Below are 15,350 nucleotides of genomic sequence, written 5' to 3' on the forward strand. Positions count from 1 at the left end.
ATCTTGTCCCGTTGACAGACAAGACAGGTACTGCTTTCCTGTAAGAAGGCCCAAATTCGTTCTTTACTGCGATCTTTTCTCTGACCAAATCCCCGATTTTTGGAATCCAGACAGGCCTTGCTGGGACAGGTGGTTTCTCTTCAGTGGCTTTTGGCTGTTGCTTCAACTTTATGTTGCTCAGGTCTTTTCTCTTTTCGTTTAAGTCCTGTAAAATAGCCAAACGATCTTTGATATCAAAGCATTTTTCTTTAACCACTGAAGTTTGACTGTCGAGGTCCTGGATTAACATTCTAGTCCCAAACAATAGTTCGTACGGACTGAGACCTTTCAGAGAATTTCTTGGTAGATTGTTAAGACTACATTGGACACTTATTAAATGTTTGACCCACCCAGCTCCCGAACCTAATACCTTTGCCGTTATAGATTGCTCTATGCCTTGGTTTTTTCTTTACACCATCCCGTTTCCCCCAGGAAGGAAGTGATAAGAGTCCCGCAATGCAAAGCCCATGCTGACCATACACCCCCAATAAGCTCGAGAGCTAAAGCAGGGCAATGGTCACAATGTAGCATGCCCCATGCGTATATGCCATTATAGACTCGCAAATCTTTATATAATAGTTCAGACGTCAGCCGAGAGCTGGGGTCTACATTTTAAGTGATGATAGTCTCTATATGTTAATTTGACGCATTAATCATACTGGGTTTTATATATTTATTGTTTAATCCCGTCTTGAGCAAACCGCCATGGTAAAACACCGTCTCGGTCGCCACTGCGATCTCTGTTGCAGTTCGGACAGTTTTTTGCAAATATGTGATGTTGCAGGCTCATTCCTGGCCACCAGTATGTGGATTTCAATTCTTCCAGAGAATCTTTTAGTTTGAGGTGTCTAAGACCCTCACCCATATGTGCGTCTGCTATTAACAAGCCTCTCCTGTTCGTGTTTGGAATTACTCTATCCCCCACTCCAGGGATTTGAGCAAAAGGAACGGAGTTTGCATCGATTATGTATGTATAATTGAGTGGATAGGTGATGGGTAGCGCTGAGCAGTCGCCTTTTGATGACGTTTTCACCGCCAGCATTGTTTCCCCGTCAATGTATTTTCCTGAACGCTTTTTTGTAGCTATGGGATTCGATTTAGTTGCTTCCGCTGTGGCTGTCTCAGCCAATAAATTCCCTGCAGCGTGAACGCCATCACGCTGATGACTCAATGAATGTATCACGTGAGTCTTTGGTAGTTCTTTCTGTAAAAGAACTACTTGTTCCCAAAGCGATTTTTGCTTTATTGTGGCATCTGTGTCATCTTTGTAACCGTTTTGAACCCATTTCTGCAAGTCTTCGTTGTATGATTTGTTGCAGTAATACGAATCGCACACTATTAGTGTCGGGAATTCGCGATCGGCATTATCTAGCGCCATTTTTAACGCTATTATTTCAGTCTGTTGTTCTGAATTATTTTCCACTGAGTGTGTTTTGTAAACAGAGGTCTCAATTTACCTCCTCGCCACACGTCTTTCACAATCTCGCATGTGGCGTTGTAAGCTTGCTCTCCCCAAACTGAGGGCTGAGCATGTCCGTCTGTAAATATTACACAGGCGTATTGTCGTATGGGCAGAATGTCGCTAGGCAGAGGATATTCTCTTTCATATTCTAGATTTTTTAATTTTTTCATTTCCGGGTCAAAATAGTATTTCACTTTGTCTGTAGCAAGAGAATCTTCCCATTGTATCCATTTTGGATTTAGTGCCATTGTAGGTAAATTACATGGGCTTGTTAATGCCTCAAAGGCTGATTCTGCTGTTCTGACTGTAATCCGTCTGCCGTCAGCTTGGTATCTTTCTCTTGCTACAGCTGTTTGAACCGCATGAACAATGTTTTCCCTAATGCTGAATGTTTTTTCAGCTTCTGTGTACAAATGTGATTTGTATGCTATTGGTACCGTTTCTCCCTCATTAGAGGTCAGGTATGTGAATCCGCATCTTCCTGGGATGACTCGAATCACAAGGTTGCGTGTGTTATCGCGTGTTTGTAGTTTTGTTTTAACTAACATGTCTGTTTGTAAAGATCTCAAAATTTCTGTGTGCTTTTGAGTCCAATTGATTCTTTTAAAATCTGGTCTTATTAAGTCATAGAGAGGTTTAACCCTCTCCGCGTAATTTATAATGTAAGTTCTTCCGAAATTCAGGAAACCTAGAATTGATTGTAAGTTTTTCAGCGTTCTTGGTGCTTGGATTACAGCACATTTCTCCAGGAAATTGTCAGCCAGGCTTTTGCCTTCACTTGATAATTCATATCCTAAAAATAGGACAGTCAGATGGGCAATTCTTGACTTTTTGAAGTTGAATTTGTAACCCTCTGCTGCGAACCCAAGTATTATGGTGTTCACTCTTTTCAAGTGAGTATCCAAGTCATCATCTGTTAGATAGATGTCATCGACATAAGATAATGCCTCGTCCTCATATATTTGTAGTAACTCTGTTACTCTCGCTGAGAATAATCCTGGGCTGTTCTTGAACCCCTGGGGCTAACGACAGAAATTTTCTGCGAGCCATTTATTGAGAAAGCGGTCAAATATCTGCTTTCAGGTGCTATATTTAGACAAAAGAATCCATTAGAGATGTCTAATGTTGTTTTGTATTTTTTGCGCACTATGCTATTCATTAGTGCTGCACTGTGTGAGTTTTGTACTGCAAAGGTTTTGCAGCATGAGTTAAGGTGTCTGTAGTCCAAAACTAGACGATATGAATCATCTGGTTTGGAGACAGGAAACAAAGGATTGTTCATTTGTGAGGTGCATGTTTCAATCACCCCCTGGTACTCAAGTTGATCTAAGATCTCCCTGACCTGTTTTTTAGCTTCTTGCTTAATTGGGTACTGCCTTTGTGCAGTTGGTTGAGATTTTAACTGGATTTTGTGAGGAGGTGAGTCCTCATCCCATCCTACGTGGTTTTTCTATAATGCAGTAGCTTGGGCTACCGCCCACTTTCTTGCAAGTGTATATTTTCTATGTATTGGAATGTGATTTGAGAAGGCAGGCATAATCATTTCTTCGCCATGAGGGCACTCCCTGACAAACTCTGGTGGCCAGTCTTTTTCAGCTAAAAGGATGTCATAGCCTTTGGAGAGATTATCCCAAAATAGACCCCTTATTTTCCTAGTCTTATCTCCCTCTATACGTAATGTTATTTCATATATTTTATGAGGTTTGCTAACTCTGGTATCTGCAGTTTCCACCTGAATGTACTCATTCGTGTCCACTGTCTCCAGATGATTCATCAGGATCTTGCGAGCTATGCTCACTTCTGCTGCGCTGTCTAGCATTGTCTGAGCCCACTCTCCATTTTTCAGCTGTGTCCTCAGGATCCTCGGCATGTTTGATTACTTTAATACTGGCTACCTTCTTCTTTGGAAATTGGAAATTTTTATTTTGATGAGCAGGTTCATTGTCTTTGGACTTGACGTGCTCTTCCCTGTGTTCTGACCGTCCTCTTTCCGATTTCTGCGAGGAAGTCTGAAAAGATCGAGATGGACGTGTATCAATATCTTGATATCTATCAGGTTTCTTCAAATTATCCCTATTTCTAAGGTTGTATTTTTTCTCAGAGGGCTCCCTCTGGGGAGACTTGTGTCCTTGGTCTGGAGATCATTCTCTCCGCCGAGGAGACCTTCCTCTGGACTGGATTTTTTTCTCTTTGGGAGTGGATTGTTTATTTCCATCCCAGCTCTTTTTTGGAGTGTTTAGATTATTTTTAATAAATACCTTTTCAGGATTTTCAGTTAGTTGGGGTTTCACTGGTTTTCCACCCTAAGTTTATCTCTTCCTAGTTCTTCATAGGATTTTTCTATGATTCTGGCAAGTTCAAATGGTTGCTCTGCTATATCTGTTTCTTTCAGTCTTTGGCGGATCACCACAGTTGCTGCTTCCCCCTTTATGTTGGCTAGTAATATTGCCGAGACCTGCTTGAAGTCTTTCAGTAATTTCATACCCAGAGTTAAAGCAGGTTCTGGACCGTATTAATTTTGAATCTGTTTTAGCACCTCTGGTATTACCGCTGTGGACGGAACACCATGTGTTTTTGTGTAAATGGAAGCAAAGACTGTACCCCAAGTGTCACAGTCCTCCACATGTGGTGCGATCCCCATTGGAAGACAGATAGTCAGAATTCTGTGTTTCTCAGTAGGGGTAGTATCCGGAAATACTGCCTCTATTTGAGTGATTTTTTTGTGCTAACCAGAATGGAATTTGTTCCCTTTTAATGGGTACTTTACCTAGACAGGACTGTATGTTCTGTGGTGTGATTTTATTTGTGTTCCCCTGATGAGGGGTCAGCTGTGGAATTTTAATAGCTGTTTGGACTGTTGAAGTCCGCATTACATATTGGACTAATTGTCTGTGCATTTTAATCAGTTGTTTTAACTGTGCTAAAAGTTCTGGTACTGACATTTTTTCAATGTCTGGATGTGGTGTGTAGCTGGCTAGAACCGGCCACGTTGCTCCTGGTCTACCTAGTGGACCGAGCCTGGTGATGTGATCATTATGTTTTAGGGCGCCTTTAAACCAGAGCAGGTGCTCTTGGTATTTTAATGGGATTTCCACCTCCTCGAAAGGAGTGTACTCATCCGGTGGTTCCTCTATTTTGTAATAGTGGAACTCCTTTGTTACAGCGTTTGCTGCTGGAAAGTGTATCCATGAATAGAATACCTCTGTCTGCCGATATTCATGTGCCTCAATTACAAATATGACTGTACCACCTCTTGATGTCAGTCCATTTTCTATAAGTTTTAAAGTTATAGTTTTTCTTATGCTGACCGGGATGAGTATTGCATCCGGGTCTTGCTGTAGGAGACTTGTGTCATCCGCTAGGAGTTGAGCTGCTATTCTAGCTGTCTCTCTTTCTTCTTCAGTTTCTGACATTTTTCCTGACAGAAAGGTTTTTGTTGCAGATCAGGTTTTCACGGAAACAAAGATTAGATGCACAATGTTTTGGAACAGTGTATCCTTCAACGTTGAAAATAAACCAAAAACTATACATAGGAGTCTCCTCCTACTAAGTTTGGCGGATTTAACCTTTGACCCACTCCAGACGTCTTTGGAGTTTTATGGGAGAAAGGGTCTGTGTGGAAAAGCACGACTGAGTTACTCTAATGTCTTGCGTTAGTTTTATCGCCTTACCAAACCGTTGGGCGCCATGTAGTGTAGTTCCTATCATCCCAATAGGCTCTGCGCATTGGAATAATATCTTCAATAGTATAGACGTAGGACAGAGGTTAACTAGGTCTTCTACTGACGATATTAGACTTAAGTTTTGTGTGCCAGCTAGCTCAGAGTTCACTAGAAACTTTCTCGAATAGGCGAGGAGGAGTTTAACCTCCCTGGATAGACAAGAAGGGATTTAGTTTCTGACAACCATAGAACATGACAACTTTGCTCTCCCTGATCAAGAGTATATCTCCAGAGTCGTGTGAAAACAAAAGACAACTATGTTACTCAGTCAGTACGTGCATACTTAGTTCCACCAGTTTGTAGAGAAAGAAGAGATGGGCGTGTTCAATAAAAGGTGTTATTTATTGATCCGTCTCTTTTTCTCATACAAGAGAAATGAATCGCTACAGTTGCAATACTTAAGGTTAAGTAAAGTGCATACAGTAAAAGCAGGATTATAAAATAATACTGTAAAAGCATTGATATGGTTTCTTAGCCATATGATACTTTAAAATGGATAAAAGATATACATACATATATACATTGACTAATCGTACTCAACTGGTGCTTCTAACTACGCCTACCCCGGTGTACCTGACCTAAGCCTAATATGTGGGAGGGAGTAAGTAAGTAGCAGTTTAAGTTAAGTTTGTTTGCCAAGAATCTGACTCAAGAATTCTCTGTAAGGGGTTAGTCAGTTCAGTACCTGGGATTTAGAAGGCAGGAGGGCTGGTATCTCTGTCTCAGGACTCGATATCCCAGTCACCCGCGAAGGTGGGCTGGAAACGCTGGAAGCTGGATTTCTCGGCAGGAGAAAAGGCAGCGTCTCTCTCAGCGCGTCAAAAAGGGAGGGGCAGCGTCCGTGGGCTTCCTGCATCAGCTGGGCTCTCCGGCAAGTAGTCACTGCTCCAAGCTCATTACCACCGTGTGTTTGCTTAGGGCAGCGTTGGTATATTTATACCTGAAAGGTGCCGTGTTTGACGTAAGGATGGACATAATACGTCAGTAAGGATGTCATAAGAACTGGTCGTTCTTGCATTATTTACAGGAGTTCTCGAACAAAATCAAAACAATAGCTACGGGGGATTTCCCAGGTCTGCTGGAGGTTTGGTTTGTTTTGAGAACTCGGTGTGCTTTCTAGGGGGCTGGAGGAATAGGGCTTGCTTAATATGACAGCATGCGCTATGACTTAATCTGAAAACGGGATTCTGTGCCGTTGTATGGATATTAGTGAATTATAACCGGACAAGGGTCAGAAATAGGAGTATCGATACAGGACCCTAGATAAACATACTACACCTTCTCACTGATGTAGGGTTCAAAACGCGTAGACCGCTTTCCTAGACCGCTTTCCTACACCATAAGAACGCTATTATTGAAATAGCTTGTATAGAATTGACAAAGTTATTGCAATTGTATAAAACAAGTGTCTCTGGTGTTTTTTTGCACAAACTTAATTTGTGACATTTAAATTGTAGATATTGATTCGTGTATGTTTGGTATGGGTGTGAGAGTGAGATTTGAATGTGAATATTGATCAATCACGTATGAATGTTGCTTTTTCATTAATGTGCACTTTTTATGTAAATGTCATTTTTATGAAAATTTTATTTTGTATTGTCCGGGTTGTTAATTGTTCAGAATTTCATGGTGCACTTTAAACCAACGAATAATTCGAAATCCTTCAAAAATAATTAATGTGATTCATTCTGACAAAACTGTACAAACTCGCACTTAGTTTAATTCTTTGTATGCAGTAATTCATTTTCCTTTTCAAATAGCAGTTGCAGTACTGGCTTCCGTTTAGTTAATTGGGTATATTCAGTTTCGACATCAGTGTACATTGTTAGCTAGCTTTGACGTGAGAAAATGCAGATGAAACGGGATTGAACGTTTTTGTGATTACTGAGATGTCCGTCTTTAAAATACAGAGAATATCCTAGAAAATAAACTACTTTGTTGAGATCCTAGGTCTCTCGTGGTAGTTCGCCTTCATGTACTGGAACAGGAAATGACCAAAAATATGCGGCGCACAAACCTTAAATAACTTGGAGATGCTTCCGACCGCAAGCAGTGCTTCCTAAAACAGCGACTGCTACGTGTGAGTCACCAAGCAGGACAGGGAAGCAGTGCAGCCAAGAATTTATAGCTGGCCTGTCATGGAACATAACAGAAAGGCTCCCCGAGTAGGTAACCATAAAAGCGGCGTACATCCAGTGTCATGAATGTGTCGGCATTCAGAGAATTTCTGTCAAACTGTTCTGCGTAATGTCAACATCATTGTCATAAATACCTTTATTCGAAGTGAAGACCTACAAATTCTTAAAAATACACAATTAAACTGGAATATATAAAAACAACATACAAGAAACATCTGTTTATATAGTCTTGGTTCCCCACTCCCAAGTCAGTACTGGTGCCAAGCAAGAGGAGAACTTGGAACTAGCATGTGGCCTAACGGCTAGAGCGATCGACTTCGTAGCTGCGGAACTGGGTTGGAGTCTCGGCAGGAACGCTCAACATTCTGTGATTGTGGGCAAATCACTTAATTTCCCTGTGCCTCGCAAAATAAATGTGTCCGTTTGTAAGAAAAATGGTGCTCATGCAAAGCGCTCTGATACTTTCGGGTTGAGTAGCGCTATTTAAAACCCCCACCCCCCCCCCAAAAAAAACTATCAATGTAATAATCATCTAAAGAGTTGCCCATGTATCATAAGGAAAGTAATGGACTTTTCCTCAAAAATCAACAGCATGTTATACGTTATTACGCACGTGAGAGACTTGTTTTTTCTTTCTTTCAAAAATTGCCTTTCTCGTAGCTCGGGGTGGGTTGGCAGCAGGGGATATATCTGCCGTTAGTGCCTTGGGCTGCAAAGTAGGAGGGTGCGGGCCAGGGAGGCGGCCCAAGCTGACAAGAGCGCAAAAGCTTGAAAGGCAGGCAGGCACGCGCTGCACAAGAGGCTGGGTTGCGCTTTTCCCAATACGGCCTTCTCTGCTGCAAGAGCACTCAGAGACTCTTTATTTATTTATTTTGAAAGCTTTATAGAGTGCAAACTAGACCCTTTCAGATATCAGAGCGCTTTACAGGCAGTGATGAAAAGTTATACAACAAAATAGAGAGAGGTCGAAACTAATATACGTGTACATAATGTGCAAACACAGCAAACAAATGAGGTAGATCAGATATGAGTAACATATTGTGCAAAATAAACACAGAGAAGGGTGCGGGTCGAGAGGGCATCTGTGCAAAGTAGGTTGTCTCTTTGCATCCATACACTAAAAGAACTACCAGTAGGGGTAGTGGAGAAGTCATGGTATCCTTAGGTGACGATCATGTGAATCTTTCCATGATAATCGCCTTTACTTCCTTTTTGAAACATGCAGTAGATGTGATAAGTTTGGTTTCTGGGGGGTAGTGCGTTCCAGATCCTAGGAGCCATCCCTGAGAAGGAGCGTTTATAAGTTTTCGTCTTATTGAATATGAGAGGCTTCAGTAATAGGTTTTCTGCACTTCTTGTGGATCTTTTACCCCCAGAGATAGTGAGTTTCTGAGAAAGATAGCTGGGTGTCTTATTGTGAATAGCTCTGTGAGTCATGCAGGCTATTTTTAGGTGAATTCTGGCTTCCCATGGTAGCCAGTTCAAGGCTTTTAAGTCGGGGGAGATGTGGGACCTTTTTTTCGAGCCCATGATGAGTCTGGCTGCAGCATTGATGGTGGCTCTTAGTGGTGCTGTTGATGCTTTGGGGAGGCCGCAAAGAGAGACACTTCCATACTCAACCCTGGGGATAACTAGAGCTTGAACTGCCGTCTTGAAGTAATTTTTTGGTGGGAAGGGTTTCAGCTTCCTTAGAGTATTAATCTGGAAAGGTGCTCCCTTTGTTGCGTTGCCAATGTGTTTATGCATGTTGAGGTTGCAGTCAAGGGTTATACCCAATGATTTTGCTGAGTCAATGATTGTTGGTTGAACGTTGAATGCAGTGAGGTGTTTGAACCAGTCCTGGAGGAGTTCTATTTTGGAGGGCAGAGCTATAAGTAGGAATTCAGTTTTGAGTGCATTTAGCTTGAGATAGTTCTCAGCTAGCCATGATTGGGTGTTCATCAGCATTTTGTTAAGTAGTTTGATGTCCTCTGGAGTACGACTCTTAAGGTACAGTTGTGTATCGTCTGCGTACATGTGAAATTGGACGTTGTGTGCTTGCAACAAGACAATAAGAGGTTCCATAAATAGATTGAACAATGTCGGGGGTAGTGCGGACCCTTGTAGGACTTCCAGAGTTACTGGTACGGATTTGGACAAGGAGTTATTGACCTTGAATGTTTTAGTCCGGTTTTGAAGAAAAGAGGTAAACCAATTGAGCACTGAGCCTGATAGGCCCATTCTGAGATTCAGCAGGTGAATGAGGTTCTCGTGTTTGACTGTATCGAAGGCTGAGGAGAGGTCTTAAAGGATGAGTAGGCATGATCCATTCTGGTTGAGTATTTGTAAAACATTGTCAATAATGTGTGTCATGGCTGATTCGGTGCTGTGCCCTGCTCTGAAGCCAGATTGGTGATTATAAAGCAGGTTGAAATAGTCAATGTGTTTTGTCAATTGTTGGAGTACACATTTTTCCAAGAGTTTGGCCAGGGTAGGGCTGTTAGAAATAGGGCGATAGTTGTTAAGGTCCATCGGGTCAGCTGTGGTTTTTTTTAGGATGGGTGACACTTGACCAATTTTGAGGATGTCAGGGATCCAGCCTTGATGCAGGGAGCTATTGATGATCTTGGTCCAGAGCAGCAAAATCAGAGGGGTTAGATCTTTAACGCAGTTAGCGGGGAGAGGATCGGTGGTATGATTGGCCGGCTTGAGCGTGCTAAGAATCGTGCCTAATGCTTCTTTAGAGTAGGTATAGAAGGAGGACCAGGTTGCTTTGTTTTTTAGCTCAATTTTTGGTAATGCTTATTGTGGTAGCATTGGAAGAGTGGGAGGAATTTTGGTGTGAGGGCATGACTATAAGACTGTAAGGTCATTGAGAAGATCTTTCTTGATGTTTTCGGTTTTTAGATTAAAGAAAGCAGAGAAATCGTTGCATGTGGGTTGAGTGCAAGAGGTGTCTTGTAGTTGTTGAGGTTCATCCTTAGATTGGGATTTGATTAATTCAAAAAGTTTTTGGGGACGATTTCTTGCTTGGTCTAATTGGTGGGTGAAGAATTCAGCTTTAGTGCGTTTGATCTTTCTATAGTAATAATTTCTCTTATTCCTGACAATTTTAAGGTGCTTGGAAGATGGGCTGATCTCCAAATGCGTTCCGAAGATCTGAGAGCGCGTCTGTCATCGTTTAGCAGGTCATTGAACCAGGGTTTAGAGTTTTTCGAGGAAACTCTCTTTAGTTGCAGGGGAGCGACCTCATTGATAACCGCAGACATTGAGTTAAGGTAGTGGTTGGTGAGGTCATGTACGTTGGAGACGTCAGCCGGAGGTTGGAGTAGTTTGTGGGTGTGTGTGGGCAAAGTGTTGGGCTTGTGTTTTTTCAAGTCTCTTTTCCATATCTTTGGTTTAGTGCATTGGGCTGCGTTGAGTTTCACGGTTTCCCTGATAAAGAAAGTGATGATGTGGTGGTCTGACCAATCACAGGGAAGAATTGAGTCCAGCTGTATGGAGTTATTTTTGGAAATTATTAAGTCCAGGATTGCACCTTTGTTGTGTGTGGGGCTGTTGCAAATTTGGGTGAGGTCAAGCACGCCGATTAAGTTTTTGAGGCTGTTGACCATTGAGTCGTTGAAGTCGTTCCAGTGGCATTTCCTAGGTATGTTTCAGCACCTGCTTGTCATGACTCATGATCCAACGGGTGATGCAGTTTTTTGGAATTTTGCATAGAAAGATGGGTTGCACTTCAATCTAGCCACAAACAGATGTCAGGAAAGCAGGAGTGCGTCCCATTCTTATGTCTCAGCATCTCTAACAGGGCAATATATAATCTAGCCCAGCTCAATGGCCACCAGCATAGGAACGTCTAAACTAATAACCTGATGACAGCTCCCAGATGGTTGGGCTTTGTCATCGAAAAATGCCTTCCATTCTTCAGAATTATGCCTGGAAATCCATCAGCCCAAAATCTCCACAAGAGAAGAGTATTGTTGGACTCCCTGGGCCCCTTAAGACACCAAGCGGACAACTACCTTTCTCCATGGACCAGGTTACTTGTCAAGAAATAGAGGGGGTGCAGCTCTTCAAAACGCCCAACATGGCCCATCCGGGATTGGGAGGCAGTGAACAAAATGATGCAGCACTCTAGGAATGCTCAGTCCCTTGATAAATTCAATTTGTGGAGGTTAACTCTGTAGGCTAGAAGGGTGTGTGAGCACAGTGTTCTATGTGAGTTCTGTTAATAGCAGGGAAGGCTCTCAGGACATCACCAGTATCCCTTTCATTGACAAGTGAAAGCAAGTACGTGTATTCACAAAGTCAATTCAGAATAAACAAGCAAGGATGGCACGGGTTTGCTAATCAACATCAACATCTCATCTGAAGTTCATGACTTTTTGTCCCCATCTATACACCTAAGCATAATACTGACTTTGTGATATTATTTGGATCCCTGGTTAGATAAAATGTTTAATTCAGTTTCAAACATTTCAATTGTTATGTTTGGTGATATGAATGCTAACATTTCTCTAGGTAGTGTTTTCATATAGGCTAATTTACGTGTAAGGGATTATACAAGAGCTTTAGCCTAGTTGCATAGATTCAATAAAAGAGGTTGGTATTTGGCTCTGATTTTTGGAAACCATGCGTTCTCGGAATGGAAACTACTTTCTCACATTGTTTAGACAGTGTGTAATCTTATGTCAGTGGCTCTCGTAGGAGCATAATTGATTATTGTGCTATGCCATACTTTAGTCTCAACGTTGTATTTTTTATATTGTAAACAAAATGGAAAGTAAACATACACAACCTATGTTCACAAAAATATATGAAAGGGTGCTACAAACATTTATTAATTTTTGGAAAGGGACTGTGGACTGTGGCGCGCCAACACAGCCACCCATTTTTGTGAAATAACCATGGAAGATTTCAATTTCAAGAGAATCAGCTGAATAATATGGATCTATCATTTAGTTTAAAGAACTTTCCTAACTGTCTGCTAGATAAAGTGTCCATAACCGATCATCAGTTGAGACAACACTCTGGTGAGTTTTTCGATAAGGACTGATACAGGACTTTCAAGAGTTAAAATAAGACTGTGTGTGTGTTCGTGGTTACCGAGAGGCATTGCAGTGAGGAGTACAGTCACCTTCTGCTCGTGGAGTGCACGTGAAGTGTGATTATCGGCCATTTTTACATCCAGGTATTGAGACCATAAGAGCTTGAGAGTTTATGCAGTAGACCGGATGCACTTGCAGAAGCAGTCAAACGGAGAGAGTCTTTTGGAAGCTATAAACCATGCACCAGAAATACCCATATACTACACTGTGGTGGTGTGTCAGATGGATGGCTATGTCCTGAGGAGACGCTTTGAGTAATTGGTTGTCACTGACAAATAGTGAATAAAGGGACTGTTGATTCATTTTGATTACCAATATATTTATGACAGAAATTCAGATTGTCTTCGTAGTGCAATTCAGTTGGAATATGTATAGATTAGGTTTCCCTATCCAAACGAGCCATGTGTGACCTTTTTTCGATAATGCTTACAATTTTAGATAGCACTCAAATAGATTACTGAGCAAAAGCTATGAAAACAATAGAATGGTTCATATGCAGGTGGTATGTTATATAGAATGATCTTAGGCCAGGCTGTACTCGATCATCACTGTTGCTTTCCTTGTTTTTAGTGACCCGGTAAAGCAGCCTGCTACCTACTCACTCATATCCACCACAAGCTAAGAGTGGAGCAGTGTTACTTTTACTTTATGCAGCAGATGCCTTAGCAGAATATCCAACCCCTACCAGCTTACAAAGAACTCTGGCCAAAGTTCCTCAAACAATATACCAGGTATAATTAAGAAGCCTATTAACTAGGTTTGTGCATCTGGGGTTGGTAGCGAATTGATGCATTGCTATAACATGGAAATATAGTGCAGACCAATTGGAAAGCGAGTGGAGGCGAGACTTACAGGCTGAGAGTAATGTCAAGGATGGTATGAATTGAGCTGGACCTGATGGTAGTACTAAACATTCAGGACTACCCATCTGCTAGAACACCCTATAATGAGCTTTTTGTTGCCAACTGACATATGCTTGTCCTCCTTTATAGTAACTTTATACTACAAGGCATGAAGAGAATCTTCTTCATGGCCAAAAACAGCAAATGGCGCACACATTTAAGGTGTAACAGTATTGAGATGATTATAATTAGAACACATATATATACCATTGTACTGTCCACCAAACCAGTACTTCGGATTTTAATTTTCTTATTGGGATCTATTGTTTACCTTCATATTGTTCACTGTAAGTATCATCTAATCCTAATAGATATATAAATGTGTTATTGGGGAAGGTTGCTCAGGGTAAGCATGATTTATAACCAATAAAGAGAAATTTAAAAACTCAATAAGATTAGGACTATGCGTTTAGGTGACAGACAAGTCCTGCAAAGTTACATTACATATGTCAAGTCAACAGTTATAAGCTGTACTCAAACACTGTTACCTTGGTGTTGCTGATTCGAATATTTGGAATCTACACTTTGCTTTAAATAATTAAAAGCGTTTTCACAATATATGGAGAATGTTTCGCCCAATCCCTAATAAATGACATGTGGGGAGTAAATGATGTTATAACATCATATGAAACATGACCCTTGGTTTCTCATACTATGTTCGAAAACAAAAGTTGAATATAATGGAAAGGAAATTTTACTTTGGAAAATTCGATTTTGAGATGTTCAATTTCGGGAAGACGCGTTTTTTTCTTTAAGATGCATGTGCAAGTTCATAAAGGACTGTTTAAATGAAGTCGGTTGTTACTGAAGGTCTGTTAATACAGAATGGAATGTAACTTATAAAAACAGTGTTTCAAAAGAACAATAATTATTTACTAGGCATGCATTTTTTAAGCTGATCACTTAAATTCTCCAAAATCTTTGGGCGATGTAGATTAACTAGAATGTATAATTTATTCTCTTTATAAAACAATTGACACTTTATAAGAAGCCTATGCATGTATTAAAAGATATGTAAAGGTGTTTTTAAAACATAACCAGAAACAGAAAATGTGTATTTGTTTTTATCCTTATGTTTTATCTGGCGAACACAATTTTTTTTATTTTTAAACATTTGTTTTAAATCTTAGTACCTATCACTTTTAAGAGACATTCTTGTTTTAAGATAATCCATCAGCAGGATGCGTACAATCCACAAAATCTACATCAAAGAAGGTGGCCATTGTAAGTTCTGCTATTTTCCTCTGGAAAACTATAACTATTACTATTTGTCATACTAGCACTCCTCGTGCCCTGGCTTCTAACAATATAACTCCTTACTAAGTAGATTTTCCTCTGCTCTTCAAATTAACCAACGTTTAGATCGGTGGTTCAGATACTGGGAACAATAGTCGTGCACTTTCCAAAATCCCCTTATATACCAACACATATCTAATACTTGTATTCTATAATGTTTAATATTGGAATGGCAACTTAAATAAACTGGCATACAATGTAAATGTTTAAAATAACACTTTTTGCATTCCAACAAGAAGGCTTTCTCGAGTGCTTATTTTTCGCACCAAAAGCATATATGTGCACATATAAAATGCCTATATTTAAAAAGTACAATCATTAAATTCCATCTGATCACTGAAGTTTTCCTAAAAACATCCACAGACTTTGGTCTTTGAAAGTGTGGTCATATTCACTACAGAGGTGCAAAAGTGTTTTTAGTAAACCCTTGCCTTAAAAGTCAAATTTTGTTTCCTTGTTAAGAGTTTTATATGTAAAAATCCACCTTGGTACATTGTCCTCAGCTTTGCTTTCTAGGAAACGATTTTTTGCCCTAAACCTCTTATAACCTTTGTTACACATCTGTGTTAATTATCCTTTGCACCTTCAAACCAGATAGACCCACGAATAAATGAGATCTGGAGACCACTCCCGAGTGCTAGTAGGATAATGACTTTTCTAGAAATGCAGCCGAATGTAGTATCCACAAAAGCGTGAGCCAGGTA

General features: G+C 40.6%; 1 protein-coding gene across 3 annotated transcripts in view; it reads left to right on the forward strand.

Moving 5' to 3' along the window:
- Positions 1-15,350, forward strand: part of LOC144776629 (uncharacterized) — a 125,827-nt gene that overhangs the window by 62,976 nt on the left and 47,501 nt on the right. For 2 of the 3 annotated variants that reach the window (XR_013600589.1, XR_013600590.1), the window contains exon 3: positions 13,019-13,179. The exons of the other annotated variant lie outside the window; for it this stretch is intronic. The gene's annotated coding sequence lies outside the window, so the exon portion shown is untranslated. The remainder of the gene's footprint in view (positions 1-13,018; positions 13,180-15,350) is intronic. 3 annotated transcript variants of the gene reach the window in all.

The sequence above is a fragment of the Lissotriton helveticus genome, chromosome 1_1 (genome assembly GCF_964261635.1).
Source record: "Lissotriton helveticus chromosome 1_1, aLisHel1.1, whole genome shotgun sequence".
NCBI classification, from domain to species: Eukaryota; Metazoa; Chordata; class Amphibia; order Caudata; family Salamandridae; genus Lissotriton; species Lissotriton helveticus.